Source organism: Ranitomeya variabilis, chromosome 1 (genome assembly GCF_051348905.1).
Source record: "Ranitomeya variabilis isolate aRanVar5 chromosome 1, aRanVar5.hap1, whole genome shotgun sequence".
NCBI classification, from domain to species: Eukaryota; Metazoa; Chordata; class Amphibia; order Anura; family Dendrobatidae; genus Ranitomeya; species Ranitomeya variabilis.
Window position 1 is genome coordinate 567,438,318 of NC_135232.1, and position 15,800 is coordinate 567,454,117.

The 15,800-nt window shown below is 47.5% G+C and overlaps 1 protein-coding gene across 1 annotated transcript in view; it reads left to right on the top strand.

Annotated features, from left to right (window-relative positions):
* The first annotated feature begins 765 nt into the window (after positions 1 to 765).
* Positions 766 to 15,800, top strand: part of PALS1 (protein associated with LIN7 1, MAGUK p55 family member) — a 63,049-nt gene continuing 48,014 nt past the window's right edge. Inside the window, exon 1 of the mRNA XM_077257275.1 lies at positions 766 to 985. The gene's annotated coding sequence lies outside the window, so the exon portion shown is untranslated. The remainder of the gene's footprint in view (positions 986 to 15,800) is intronic.

The following is a 15,800-nucleotide window of genomic DNA, read 5'->3' on the forward strand; positions in this document are numbered from 1 at the left end:
CATCCAGATATAGCAGAGCCTGTAGATGATTGCCGGAGATGACTCTCCAGCGATCACCTACACTGCAGCGTTCTCACAATCAGCTGTTGGCGAGAACCAGACTAGTGACCGGAGATAATGCCCGGTCACGTGCACGGCAGTTCTCGCGGTAAGCTAAGCTATCACGAGAACTGCAGTGGACGAGGGACTTCGGGCGGCGGGACAGGTGAGTCGGCATGGACATGCATAGTAAGCTGATTGTATGCAGTTTCTACGCATGTGACTAATCATTAGATGCAATTTTATCGCATCTAACGATAGTCTATGGTAAATTTACGGCGTGGCGACGAAACGTCGCCACATTGTAAACAGACATGCTGCGTTCTGAAAAGCCGCACTGCATGTCCGTTTATGTGGGTCTGCCGCATGCGTGTTTTACCACATAGTGGAGACGGGATTTCATGAAATCCCCTCCACTATGCTGTAACATCTGGACGCTGCGTGTTTGACGCTGTGGCTCTACGCAGCGTCAAACACGCAGTTCCTGAATGTGGAAACATACCCTAAAACGCATGGAAAACTGCTGCGGGAAAATCCGCAACGTGTGCACATAGCCTAAAGGACAACAGGGCGCAGGTGCAGTGTATAAAACCGGACAGCAGGGGGTGCTGGTTCAGTGTCATACAATCTCGTTGGCGCCATTACCAGTGTTATATAGCCAGTTTGTATCTTAGTACGTTCCAGCTGATTTATGCGTTATTTCCGGTCTGACGCATTTCGCCTTGTGCGCACGCGTCAAATACCTGTTGCTACGCATGTACGGAATGTTAGGAAGCCGTACGGCGCATGCGCCATGTCCCCTTGCCCCGGCTTTCCCTTAACTCTCCGCGCATGCGCGTTAGTGTCGTATGAAGTCTGGGAGACTCCCGCGTCAGTGCCCTGACACCCCGGAGCGCGGAGAGGCAACGTCACGGATCCCGTGAGTGTGCGGGGAACAAACCGGAGGGTGAGTGACGGCAGCGCCGCGTACGCTGCATTTCTAGCCAGGGACATCTACAAGTGGCACCAGGTCCTGTTGTAGAAGTGGGAGCTTTGCTGGGAGTTGTAGTTCCTGGGTGGCTTGATGCAATCTGGTGTGAACTGTTTCTGTACTTTTGTCCTTATTCCTATGAGGGGGCTGTGTAATGTGATGTGTGGGGCTTTCTGCTTGATTTTTGTTTCTCGTTAACCGGTCTGAACTGCCACGACCTCTGCTGACCCCGACATGAGTGGTTTGAGGGTCTTCCTGCCCCCTGGGTGGTGAAATAATACCCTGCGTAAAGCTGCGCCTGCCCCCTGTATGAGAAAGTGGCAGCTCGGGGGTTATGTCCCCTAATTGTGTTCTCTGGTCATGTGACCGGGGGCCGCACCCCGATGTCCCCGCGGGGGCCGCACCCCGATGTCCCCGCGGGGGCCGCACCCCGATGTCCCCGCGGGGGCCGCACCCCGATGTCCCCGCGGGGGCCGCACCCCGATGTCCCCGCGGGGGCCGCACCCCGATGTCCCCGCGGGGGCCGCACCCCGATGTCCCCGCGGGGGCCGCACCCCGATGTCCCCGCGGGGGCCGCACCCCGATGTCCCCGCGGGGGCCAGGCTACGAGCACCCTGACGTGTAGTTGTCTGGCTGCAGAATAATTTTGGAGCCAGTTGGGTGCGCCCCTGATGGCTAAGTGTTTCTTAGCATTGAGGACACCAAGAAATGGCCACCATTGAAGACTGTAGACACATTGGTCTGGGAGGGAGGGTGAAAGTCACTGTATTCTTCCATTTGAAATCAGGAGGGGTCCAGCAGTGCCATCAACTCAGAAGTGACAGTGGCTAGTGTGACTGCAGCAGCCATCTGGGCGGAGATGTTTGTCCACAAGTAGTGCTGAGCGAGTATACTCCTTGCTCGGGTGGTCTCCGAGAATTCCCCCCCCCCCCTCCGCATGATTTGCGACTACTGGACAGCCTGAATACATGTGTGGGTTGCCTGTTTGTTAGGGAATCTCCACATGTGTTCAGGCTGTCTAGCAGCCGCAAATCATGGGAGGGGGGGGACACAAGCATAATCTCTGAGCAGTCACAAATACTTGGAGCCCAACTGAGCGTGATCGGAAATCTCGAGTGACAAGTATACTCGCTCATCACTACTCTTCTTGAAAGAATCGTGCAGAAAGAAGTGGCAGCAGGTGCTCTGGACTGATGGGTGAAAATGTGAAATGTTTGGGTGTAGCAGAAGGCAGCGTGCTGGGGAGCGGCACAGTAGAAGTGTGGAGGGTCTGCCCGTCTGTGGCTGCATTTCAGCTGGTAGAGTTGGGGATATGGTCAGGAGTAATGGTGTGCAGAATGCTGAGAAATCCAGGCAGATCCTTATCCATCATGTAACACCATCATAGAGGCGTCTGATCTCCCATTATCCCGTCTGTGGGATCACATGAAGGATCTGCACAAGCCTCATACGGAGGATCTAGGGTCAGTTCTCCAAGATGTTTGCCACAACCTCCTGCCGAGTTCCTTAAACTGCGCACGATTGTATGTAGAAGAGGCCACAGGGCGGTCACCAGTTACTGATGTGAATTTTCATTCTTTTTGCATTTTGTTTATTGATAAAAGTGAATATTATAATAAATAACGCTTCTATTTAGGAAACTTTTAACTTCGTAGCAAACTTTCAACAGCTGCTGAGGCTTTGGCTCAGTTCTGTGTGTGTGTGGCGGTTCTGTGTGTGTGGCGGTTCTGTGTGTGTGGCGGTTCTGTGTGTGTGGCGGTTCTGTGTGTGTGGCGGTTCTGTGTGTGTGGCGGTTCTGTGTGTGTGGCGGTTCTGTGTGTGTGGCGGTTCTGTGTGTGTGGCGGTTCTGTGTGTGTGGCGGTTCTGTGTGTGTGGCGGTTCTGTGTGTGTGGCGGTTCTGTGTGTGTGGCGGTTCTGTGTGTGTGGCGGTTCTGTGTGTGTGGCGGTTCTGTGTGTGTGGCGGTTCTGTGTGTGTGGCGGTTCTGTGTGTGTGGCGGTTCTGTGTGTGTGGCGGTTCTGTGTGTGTGGCGGTTCTGTGTGTGTGGCGGTTCTGTGTGTGTGGCGGTTCTGTGTGTGTGGCGGTTCTGTGTGTGTGGCGGTTCTGTGTGTGTGGCGCGGTTCTGTGTGTGTGTGGCGTGTGTGTGTGGCGGGTGTGTGTGGCGGTTGTGTGTGTGTGTGTGGCGGTTGTGTGTGTGTGGCGTGTGTGTGTGGCGGTTGTGTGTGTGGCGGTTGTGTGTGTGGCGGTTGTGTGTGTGTGTGTGTGTGTGTGTGGCGGTTGTGTGTGTGGCGGTTGTGTGTGTGGCGGTTGTGTGTGTGTGTGTGGCGGTTGTGTGTGTACAGTTCGTGGTCTGTGGATGTGTCCTGCTTGTAACCCGGTATTGGGATATGTTCACATGTTGCTGTTATGCAGCTGATTTTCTTTGCAGATTTTCTCACTTAGGCTACTTTCACACTAGCGTCGGACGACGCACGACGAATTGCGACGTTGCAGCGCACTGACACTAGCAGTGAATGCACCGCACAACGGGGGCAGCGGATGCTGTTTTTCAACGCATCCGCTGCCCCATTGTGAGGTGCGGGGGGGCGGAGTTCCGGCAGCGCATGCGCGGTCGGAAAAGACGGGAACGACGCACCAAAAAACGTTACAAGCAACGTTTTTTGGTGGCGACGGTCCGACGCAACCGTTGCACGACGGTTGCGACGTGTGGCAATGCGTCGCACTGCGTCGCTAATGCAAGTCAATAGAGAAAAAACGCATCCTGCAAGCACTGCTGATGCTGACCTGGGGTCGTAAGCCTCTTTCACATTTCTGTCTTTTTCCTCCTGTCGAAATCTGTCGAGTTTGTAAAAAACAGGATCCTGCAAATTTTTCTGCAGGATCCTGCATTTTCCCATAGACTTGTGTTAGCGACGGATTGTGACGGATGGCCATCTGTTTCATCCATCGTGCACTGGATCCGTCGGAAAATAACGGTCTGTCGTGCAGAGAAAATGTTCAGAGGAACGTTTTTCCTGCCCGTCGGAAAATCACTCAGCGACAGGTCCTGCGCTGTCTGTCGTTGGCTACAATGGAAGCCTATGGGCGCAGGATCCGTCGCTGACCGTCAAACACAGGAATTCAGCGACATATCCCGTTTTTTCATTCTGAGCATGCCCGGAACGAATTTTCAAGTCAGGGGAAAATTCTCTCTTTCAGCGGTGAACATATTGCAGGACTCTTAGTGGGTCTCTGATCGGGCTCATACATACAGTCTTATAACTAGGCGTGTCCGCCATAATCTCTGTGATGATGATTAAAGAAAACCTGTCACCAGGCTTTTGTATAATGTAGGGTCTGAGACCCTGATTCCAGCAATATGTCACACACTGGGTTACTTGCTGTAGTTTTGATAAAATCATTTTAATTTCCGTAGTCATCACTAGAGGACTAGTTGTCTTGTTTTATCTAGTCCTGCTGCTCTGTATAGCCCCACCCCACCACTGATCGGTAGCTTTCTGCCTATGCACAGTGTACGCAGGAAGCAGCCAATCAGTGATGTAGGCAGGGTTATAGAGGGCTGATCATTCAAAGCGGAGATGACAGGGATTTTATAGACAGGAAGTCACCATTCACAGATCCATTCCAACCAAGGGAAACGGCCCAATTTTGTATGTATTTTTTTCTGGTCCTCCTCGGCCTCATATGTCTGTGAGGAGACCACGCTGACAGTCCGTACATGGCGGTCCTAGCTCAGACTGTGACACACAGCAACGGAGGCAGCTAAGATGACCTAGAGAATGGTAACTGTCCCGTTTGTCTTGGCCGGGGACGCTGACATAGATGTGTGAATGTCGCCCGCAAGGATTGACACTAACCCTTCTTACTGCGCCCAGTTTTTCTTTTTCCTCTCCTTCTCCCAGCTTTTTCCTGTTTCTGCCGGCCTCCCCATGTGAGGACTTGCTTTGAATGACACATACACGTTATTAGTGCAAGGTAGTGACAAACTGGAGAAATTTCCCATCACATGGCGGGTAATATAAAAATAAGGCTCCCGCAAAGCTGGTTTTATAACCACCTGTCTTGGTTGCAGTCAGTACAATTAAGACAAGTACGAAGCACAGATTTTAATTTTTTTTTCCCCTATATAAAAAAAAATGTTGCTGCCATCTTCTGCAGCCTGTGAGGTTTTATTGTCAGAGGAGTGGTGAGTGTTTTTTATTGATACCAGTTTGGGCTTCATACAACATTTTTACCGCTTTTACGTTATTTTTTTCTATTAATGCACATATTGTATAGGCCCTGCCATTTTATTTTTGCACAGATTGACGTTTTTTCAGATGTGGTAATGCCAAGAATGATTTATTCTTTTATTGTAAAGGAATTTTTTGTTTCGCTTTTAATATTTAAGTTTATATTTTAATTATTTATTTTATCCTGCAATTAAATGCTGTTGTCAGTGATTGACAGCAGCACATGGTGAAGGCTGATTCCGCCAATACAGCGGGCAGGTTGCAGGCTCCCCTCCTGAGCCCGATGTGGTAGTATATCCTATGTTGGGAAGGGGCCTTCCACTTTGGGTATGTTCATACTTGCACATTTCACCTACTTGATTTCCAAGGATATTTTCCTTGGCCTGTAGAATAATATTTGGCATGATGCATGGCAGGGCAACACCTCGGGCTTGGAGTGTCGTGAGGGATATGCCTGTATTAATAGGTCTTGCCGCACCGGCTCAGGGGGAGCGTGACCTCTGACCAATGGGGTGAAGATCAGACCCCAGTGAATATGTTGAATTCGTTGCATGGCTAAGTGCAGATAAATAGTGATTTCATCCTGGTGGTGTGGGGGCAGGGAAGGTGCTGCGGAGCAGCTGGTACAGGGGAGATAGGAGAATTGGTGATAGATGGTCCCACAGGCGAGGGGGGACCTGTCTGCCTCCTTACAGCACAGGCTCTGTAGCTCCTTATGGAAGCTAATAGGTGATCACATGAGAATCCTTGGACATAGACTATATGCCACCTCTGACTTCACCTAGCCCATGATGATGAGCTACAAATCCCAAACATTACAGTAACCACAGAATATACAGAAGATGTTCTCATCCCCACTCCTACGCCTGGGCAGACAGAAGGGGGCAGCGAACATTGACGTACACAGATCCAGGAATTTTTGGACCGTGATAGAATCTTCGTGATTTCAGCTCTGCAGGCCGCTACTTTACTATTTTTGATTTGTAATGAAAGAACTGAGATGTGATTGAAGTGGAGACTGTCAGGTTTTATTAAATGGGTTGAACAGAAATTTCTGGAGGCCATGGCCATCTTCATAACTGTTGTCCTCAGGTGTGTGGTTTTGTAGCAATGACCGCCTGAAGTCCGAAGGCCATGGCCTGTGTAATGGCCGTGTCTGACCGTACAGGGACATGGTCTGATCATACCACAGATCCTGGGCAGGGGAGGACGCAGAAGAGAGGATACAGACGGGACAGGTAAAACATTTCCCTGCCTGTTTTTAAACAATTTATGTTAATTCAAAGAAAGAAAGAGAATCCTCTGATCCTGTACTGTCCTGTCTGCATCCCTTTTTTTTTTACCCCCCTTCTCCCATGGCAGCACCACTTGAGAGAGGGATCTGTCCATCAAGGACAGGAAACCTACTGAATAAAAGGGCGGTACCTCTCCTGGTGGTCATACCTCCACTGTATACCGGAGGGACACCACAACCACACCTCCAGTGTTCTGTTTCAGACCTCCCCAGGGTCATTTCATGATAAAGGTACCTTCACACTAAATAACTTTACAACGAGAACGACAACGATCCGTGACGTTGCAGCGTCCTGGATAGCGATCTCATTGTGTTTGACACGCAGCAGCGATCTGGATCCCGCTGTGATATCGCTGGTCGGAGCTAGAAGTCCAGAACTTTATTTGGTCGTCAGATCGGCGTGTATCGTCGTGTTTGACATCAAAAGCAACGATGTCAGCGATGTTTTACATGGAGCTAAGGACCTGTGAGAACGATAAGTGAGTCGCCGTTATGTCACAGGATCGCTCCTGCATCGTTCTGGAGCTGCTGTGTTTGACGTCTCTACAGCGACCAAAACAGCGACGCTGCAGCGATCGGCTCGTTGTCTATATCGCTGCAGCGTCGCTGAGTGTGACGGTACCTTTACTTATGTTACATTCACAAGCCAAAAACTGGCTACAGACTGTTCTTTGAAGGCCGGCACAAAAAGGAGTGACTGTATACTGTACATTAAACCTATTCTCTATAGATTTCAACACAGTTTGATTTTTCAAGAATAAAATTAAATACAAAATACAGTGTTATTCGTAACTTGAGTTACAAAAAAAGGCAATTGTCCTTCATGAGTCTGCCAAGTTTTCTGTTCTGGTAAACAGGGGAGAAGCACTATTTTTATTGTATTAAAACACCATAGTCCCAGCAACTTTAAAAAATGTATTTTAACCTCTCAAGTTAAAAGCAACAGTTCGTATTACAAGAACTCTAAACTTACGTTACAACACAATATAGTAACTAAGGTTACCAAGCTGATGGTAACTTAGGTTACAGAAAGTTACCATCAGATGGATTTAACCTTATTGTAAGGTAAGTTACCATCAGCTTTGTAACGTAAGTTACTATAATGTGTTGTAACGTAAGCTACCATGGAATGACCCCCCCCATCATTTCAGAGTCAAACTTTATTACATTCTGGTGCGTTGTGTTCAGGGAGCCCTCAGGCGAGCTCTGCGCATCAACAGACCCAGCATTTCACAGCCGCATTGCTTTCCACTGCACTTCGTCATCAGCGTGCGCATGTGCAGACCTGGGTGGCCATGTCTCCGGCGCACTCGACATGGGGCATGCCTTGGCAAGCGCAGACACGTGACAGCGTATCAGCAGAAGACTTTTTGGCAAAGTGGTCTCTGCCTGCACAAAACCTTATACAACCAGCCTCCTGGCCAGTGGTGGCATCTCATATCTGCCATTATTCCAGATCCTACGGACACCAGCCAGTCCTGGTGAGTTACAGCTTCCGTACTGTTCTTGCACTTTTCAGTTCTCTCAAGGTCCGAGGACAGGCTTCACCCTTTTATGTCAGTAGGTTTCTTGTCCTTGATGGGCGGATTTCCTCAGGTGTGCTGTCATGGGCTCTGTATAATCCCATTGCCGATAAGTAACTAAGATTCCCCCCCCCCTGCCCAGGATCTGTGGTAAGATCAGACCATGTCCCGGTACGGTCAGTCGCGGCAATTGCACAGTACACAGCAGGGGCACATTTATAAGATTCTCAGCACAGGAACATTATTTTGGAGACATCCAATTGTGAAAATTATTATACCAAGATCTATTAATTAAAATGTTGATTAAAATGATCTTGGTTTGTGGGAATATCACTTTAAGTTTTGTCTTCAGCTTTTGATATTTTGGGTCATTGTCCATCTGTCCTGTGAAGCAGCACACACAGGATTCATCCGGCTGCTTCTGTCTTCAAGTCACATCATCAATAATCACTGGTGACCCAGTGTCATTGGCAGCCACGCATGCCCTCGCCATCACACTTCCTCCCCCATGTGTTACAGAGGAATGGATGCGATATGCCGAGGATCAGGAGCCATTCCAAGCCTTCTTCCCATCATCCTACTACAGGTTGATCTTAGTTTTGCTTTTGAAGATCTGAGCTGCTTTTTTAGATGATTTTAGCAAAGTCTATTCTGGCCTTCGTGTTTTCAGGCTGATGAATTGCACCTTATGGTGAGCTTTCGGTATTTGCTCTCATTTAGTCTTCTCTTTATTGTAAACTTGGATACTGAAACACAGACTTCCTGGAGAGTGTTCCTCACTTGGATGGATATTGGTAAAATATTTTCTTCAGCATAGAAAGGATTCTGCCATCATCCACCACTGATATCTCCTGTGGACTTCTAGGCCTTCTTGAGTTCCCAAGCGCAACAGTGCTCTTTTTTTTTTTTTTTTTTTTACGAATATACCAATTTGTTGATTTAGCCATGCTTAACATTTCTGCTATCTCTCGGATGAATTTCTTTTTTTCCAGTATTATGATGATCTGTTTTTCTTCCATTGAGCTCTCCTTTGCCTCATGTTGTGGATTCACGGCAACAGCTTCCAAATGCCACATCTGGAATCAGCTCCAGACCTTTTAGCTGCTTAATAGGAGATAGAATAATGAGGGAAAAGCTGATGTAGCCCATTAAAGAGCTTTTGAGATAATTGTCTAATTACTTTTGGTCCCTTTTGAAGTCAGCTACATATTAAAGAGCTGTAATTCCTAAACCCTTACTCAAATTAGGATGTGAATACCCTTACGTTAAAGCTGAGTCTGCACTATAAGCCTATATATATATATATATATCTCTATCTATCTATCTATCTATCTATCTATCTCTCTCTCTCTCTCTCTCTCTCTCTCTCTCTCTCTCTCTCTCTCTCTCTCTCTCTCTCTCTCTCTCTCTCTCTCTCTCTCTCTCTCTCTCTCTCTCTCTCTCTCTCTCTCTCTCTCTCTCTCTCTATCTCTCTCTCTCTCATTAAGGTACCGTCACATAAGCGACGCTGCAGCGATAGCGACAGCGATGCCGATCGCTGCAGCGTCGCTGTTTGGTCGCTGGAGAGCTGTCACACAGACCGCTCTCCAGCGACCAACGATGCCGAGGTCCCCGGGTAACCAGGGTAAGCATCGGGTTGCTAAGCGCAGGGCCGCGCTTAGTAACCCGATGTTTACCCTGGTTACCAGCGTAAAAGTTAAAAAAACAAACAGCACATACTCACCAGCGCGTCCCCCAGCCTCTGCTTCCTGACACTGACTGAGCTCCGGCCCTAACAGCACAGCGGTGACGTCACCGCTGTGCTTTCACTTTCAGTTTAGGGCCGGCGCTCAGTCAGTGTCAGGAAGCAGAGGCTGGGGGACGCGCTGGTGAGTATGTGCTGTTTGTTTTTTTAACTTTTACGCTGGTAACCAGGGTAAACATCGGGTTACTAAGCGCGGCCCTGCGCTTAGTAACCCGATGTTTACCCTGGTTACCAGCGTAAAATATCGCTGGTATCCTTGCTTTTGCTGTCAAACACGGCGATACACGGCGACCTAGCGACCAAATAAAGTGCAGACCTTCTAGCAGCGACCAGCAATTTCACAGCGGGATCCAGATCGCTGCTGCGTGTCAAATACAGCGATATCGCTATCCAGGTCGCTGCAACGTCACGGATCGCTGGCGATATCGCCTAGTGTGACGGTACCTTTAGTCTCGCCAGCTGCCTATCATGGCTGCCTGCCTCTCTCTCCTGTCTGCAACTTCCGTCACGGATATTCATTCGCTGATTAGTCTCGCCAGCTGCCTGGTCGCGGCAGTCATGACAATCAGCGACGGGCACAGTCCGATTAGTCCCTCGCTACTCCCCTGCAGTCACTGCCCGGCGCCCGCTCCATACTCCCCGCAGTCACAGCTCACACAGGGTTAATGCCAGCAGTAACAGACCGCGTTATGCCGCGGGTAACTCACTCCGTTACCGCCGCTATTAACCCTGTGTGACAGATGTTTTTACTATTGAGGCTGCCTATGCAGCCTCAATTGTAAAAACATCTAATGTTAAAAATAATAATAAAAAAAACAAACAAATCATTATATACTCACCTTCCGACGCTCCGGTGACCGGTCCATGCAAGGGGCAGGTTCCGGTGCTAAGGTTAGTGTGCGACAAGGACCTGCCATGACATCACGGTCATGTGACCGTGACGTCATCACAGGCCCTGCGTGAGAAGGACCTGCCATGACATCAGTCATGTGACCGCGACGTCATCACACCCTCGGACCGGAAGCTGCCGCCTGAACCGAACACAGGCGACAGAACTACAAGGGGCCCTTCGGAAGGTGAGTATATGTTTATTTTTTATTTTTTAACCTGTGACATACGTGGCTGGGCAATATACTACGTGGCTCTGGGCAATATACTACGTGGCTCTGGGCAATATACTACGTGGCTCTGGGCAATATACTACGTGGCTCTGGGCAATATACTACGTGGCTCTGGGCAATATACTATGTGGCTCTGGGCAATATACTACGTGGCTCTGGGCAATATACTATGTGGCTCTGTGCTATATACTACGTGGCTCTGTGCTATATACTACGTGGCTCTGTGCTATATACTACGTGGCTCTGTGCTGTATACTACGTCACTGGGCAATATACTACGTGGCTCTGTGCTGTATACTAGGTCACTGGGCAATATACTACGTGGACATACATATTCTAGAATACCCGATGCGTTAGAATCGGGCCACCATCTAGTTTGTTATACAACTGGATCTTGAATATGTTTTGGTAAACAGCAAAAATGCCAAAACTTGTCACTGTCCAAATATTTCTGGAGTGTACTGTTTATTATCACACCCCATGGACTGCTCTGTAATACTGGGCACAGCCATTAGGCAGTGAACGGAGCTCTCACCATACCTGTGCCACCTAGCTGTATCTGTCTGTACAGCAGTGAGCCTAGCCAGCTCCGATAGCCACAGCTTAACCATTTTAAATATGGTCAATCATTGCAGCATTTATAAAGCTGGGTTGATGCATGCGTACACCCATTCCCAGGGCGATCACACAATGCCAGTGGGGCAGGCGCTCTGCTATGTTGGTCGTCCTGTGAAGCCCAGCTATGTGTCTTGGCTTCACAAGAGAACTGTAATTTTTCAGTAGAGTGCAATACTACAGTATTGCTGGATATAGTATAAGCGATAGAATGATCAAGTCTACCTGTGGGAACTGTGGGCTAAAATAATATAGATAAAATTAATATATTTCAGATAAGTAGAGGCAGCACACAATACATGTAGTGATTGCAATGCATGAGATCAGGGATCAGAAGAATAAAAATTGAAGTCAGATACAGCGACCAAGTAAAAATGTGTGTAAAAAGAAAAAAAAAAGTAAATGTTTTAAAACTATTAAAAAATCACAAAAAGTAAAAATATGAAACCAATAAATACATATATTTATGTAAAAAAAAAAAATACACTTTTTATGTCGCCGTATCCGGAACGACCTGAGCTATAACTGTCACTAGTTAACTCCTTTTGTGCATACCGTGAAGAAAAGAAACAAACCAAAAAGCAATGCTTTTTCATCATACCGCCGAACAAGAAGTGGAATAAAACGTGATCAAAAAGGCAAATGAAAATAAAAATGGTATTGCTGAAAACATCATCTTGTCCCACAAAAAGCAAGCCACCATAAACCTCCATCAGTGGAAAAATAAGTTATAGCTCTTAGAATGAAGAGATGCACAAATAATTTTTTTTGTCTCTAAAATAGTTTTTGTGTAAAAGCAGCAAAACATAAAAAAAAACCTATATAAATGTGGTATCACTGTAATCGTATTGACCTGAAAGCTGCATTATCAATTTTACTACAGGCAGATTGGCATTAGCCCCCCCCCCCCCCCCCCCAATTGCTCGTTTTTGCCTCCCAAAAAATCTGAATAGACAGAGGAAAAAGTCATGTGCCTAAAAATGGTACCGATAAAAACGTCAACTTATCACGCAGCAAAAATCATGCCCTTACATGACTCTGTGGGTTAAAATATGGAAAAATAATAGCTCTCACGATATGGTAATACAAAAACTTGTTTTTGTAAAAAAAAACCAAAAAGTATTTTTTAGTGTCAGCAGCCAAACTTAAAAACCCGATATAAATCTGGTATTGCTGTAACACACCAACCCGAAGAATAAAGTCGCCTAATCACTTACACCGCACAAGGAACGGCATGAAAAATAATTAAAATCAATTCTTGACCTGCTGTTGACCTGTTCATTCTGCCTCCCAAAGATCGCGGTAAGGCTCGGCGCACATTTATCCTACGTTCTGCACTGAGCCCTTACATCGGGGTTTCTGTGTAAATCACTGAAGTATGTGATTCAGACGTAACCCCCGACAGAAGATTGATTCCAGACAATTTTCTATTCCAAAAGTCAAATTGTGCTCCTTCCCTTCCGAGCCCTACCATGCGCCAAAACAGTTGTTTTCTTCCACATATGGGATATCGGCGTATAAATTGCACAACAAATTTTGGGGTCTTTTTTTTTTTTTTTTTTTTTTTTTTGCTACCCTTGTGAAAATGTAAAAAAAAATTGTGGGAAAAGGTCAATGTTCCTTCTTTTTTTTTTTTTTTTTCCATCCACATTCCATTAATTCCTTTGAAGCACCTTAAAGCGAACCTGTCACCCCCAAAATCGATGGTGAGGTAAGCTCACCGGCATCAGGGGCTTATCTACAGCATTCTGTAATGCTGTAGATAAGCCACCGATGTTACCTGAAAGAGGAGAAAAAGAGGTTAGATTATACTCACCCAGGGGCGGTCCCGCTCCGATGGGCGTCTCAGGTCTGCTCCGGCGCCTCCTATCTTCATTCCATGACATCCTCTTCTGGTCTCCGCGCCTTCGGCGCAGGCGTACTTTGTCTGCCCTGTTGAGGGCAGAGTAAAGTACTGCAGTGCGCAGGCGCCGGTAAGGTCAGAGAGGCTCGGCGCCTGAGCACTGCAGTACTTTGCTCTGCCCTCACCAGGGCAGACAAAGTACGCCTGCGCCGAAGCCGCGGCGCGGAGACCAGAAGAGGACGTCATGGAATGAAGATGGGAGGCGCCGGAGCGGACGTGAGACGCCCATTTGACCACGGACCACAGCGGGACTGCCCCTGGGTGAGTATATTATAACCTCTTTTTCTTATCTTTCAGGTAACATCGGGGGCTTATCTACAGCATTACAGAATGCTGTAGATAAGCCCCTGATGACGTGAGCTTACCTCACCATCGATTTTGGGGGTGACCGGTTCCCTTTAAGGGTTAATAAACTTCTTGAATGTGGTTTTGAGCACCTTGAGGGGTGCAGGTTTTAGACTGGTGTCACTTCTGGGTATTATCTATCATATAGGCCCCTCAAAGTGACTTCAAAGATTACCTGGTCCCTAAAAATAAAAAAATAAATGGCTTTGTTAATTTTATGGAAAAATGAGGAATCGCTGGTCAACTTTTAACCCTTTTTAACTTCATAACAAAACAAAAATATTGCGCTGATGTAAAGTAGACATGTGTTAAATGTTATTTACAAATTTGTATGACATGACTCTGGTTTAAGTGCATAAAAATTAAGTTTGAAAATTGTGTCATTTTCTGAATTTTCGCCAAATTCCCGATTATTTTCAGAAGTAAACGCAAGTCATATCAAACAAATTTTACCACTTTTATGAAGTACAATATATTAGGAATAAACATTCTCGTTATCGATGGGATCCGTTGAAGCGTTCTAGAGTTTTTACCACATAAAGTGACAGTGGTTAGAATTGAAAGAGTTGTCCTGGTCATGAAGGTGAAAACAAGCTCTGGCGTGAAAGGGTTAAAGTATTCCTGCATTTTAAAGGGAGTGGTTCTGATGTGATGACACTTTTAGGGACTTGCAGCAATTAAAATTGTCAATATGTCCAGTTCAGTTAGATTGGGACACATGGTGGCTGAGCTGTGCATGTGATTCTCGCAGAGCGATGGCTGTCGCTGACCACAGTCTCTTGTCAGGTCACAGATGGTGGAGGTTGCGGGCTGTTGCTATCTTGTACAGCCAGTCTTATTAGCTCTAATACAAGGGGCTGATCCTGCGTCTTCCTATTGTGTAGTGACTAAGTGCGGAGGTGACACCCTACACTAATAACAGCTCCGTGCCAAGACATTGTTTATCCGGCAGATTTCGGATTCCTTCCTCGGCCTTTGCCAGTTCCGATCTGTACCCTAATCTGGGACTCCGTGCCAGTGACCAAGGTCCATATTCGGCAGTGTGGTCTCTATAATGGACGGGGCAGCAGAGACACCTGTGCGGGACGAATGAGCGCGCCGGGACTTGTACTAATTATCCGGATCCATGACTTATAGATTCTGGATTGCATCAGAGGACGTCTTGCCATACAGGTCTTCAGAGATCATTCACGGCGAGATTTCCTGTGGTTAAGGCAGGACAGAATAATATATATATATACACACCCCATGTTACCCCACAATCTCTGAGATGTGCAGGGTGAGCTGGGGCGTCCCTGTGTAACGCCCGCTAGGGTCTGATGACACAAGCCCTTTATTTACATGGGGGCTTAGCATTCCCAGGCTTGCCCACCAGTTGCTATAGGAACTAATGGTCTTGACCTTAGGAAGGCTTGTGGAATGCTAATCTCTTGTAAGAAGTGTCAGCCCCAGAGCCTGCGTCATCAGATGGAGGGCTGTACATGGAGGACTCCTGCATCTTGGGGAAGATTTATAGAACAGCTGCTCTCTTCCTATGATAGAAAAGGGGCTGGCTGGGCTATTGTAATGAGTCGGCTAGCCAGCTCCCTCCCAGTTCTGTGGCCCAAAGCTGGAAGTGAAGTTGAACTGTGTTTTTTTTTTTTTTTAATTGCATTTTTACAGATGGCAGCAGGGGGAAACTTCATCAGGCCCATGGCTTCCCGTGATCGTGCGCTCGGGCAGCCGGTCCATATATCTGGCGGTCAGTGAGTGACGGGGCGTTTAGGCTACGTTCACATTTGCGTTGTGCGCCGCAGTGTCAGCGACGCAACGCACAACGCAAACAAAAACGCAGCAAAACGCATGCACAACGCTGCGTTTTGCGATGCATGCGTCCTTTTTTGCTTGATTTTGGACGCACAAAAAATGCAACTTGTAGCGTCCTCTGCGCCATGACGCGTGGGACGCATGCGTCGCAAAACGCAAGTGCAACGCATGTCCATGCGCCCCCATGTTAAATATAGGGGCGCATGACGC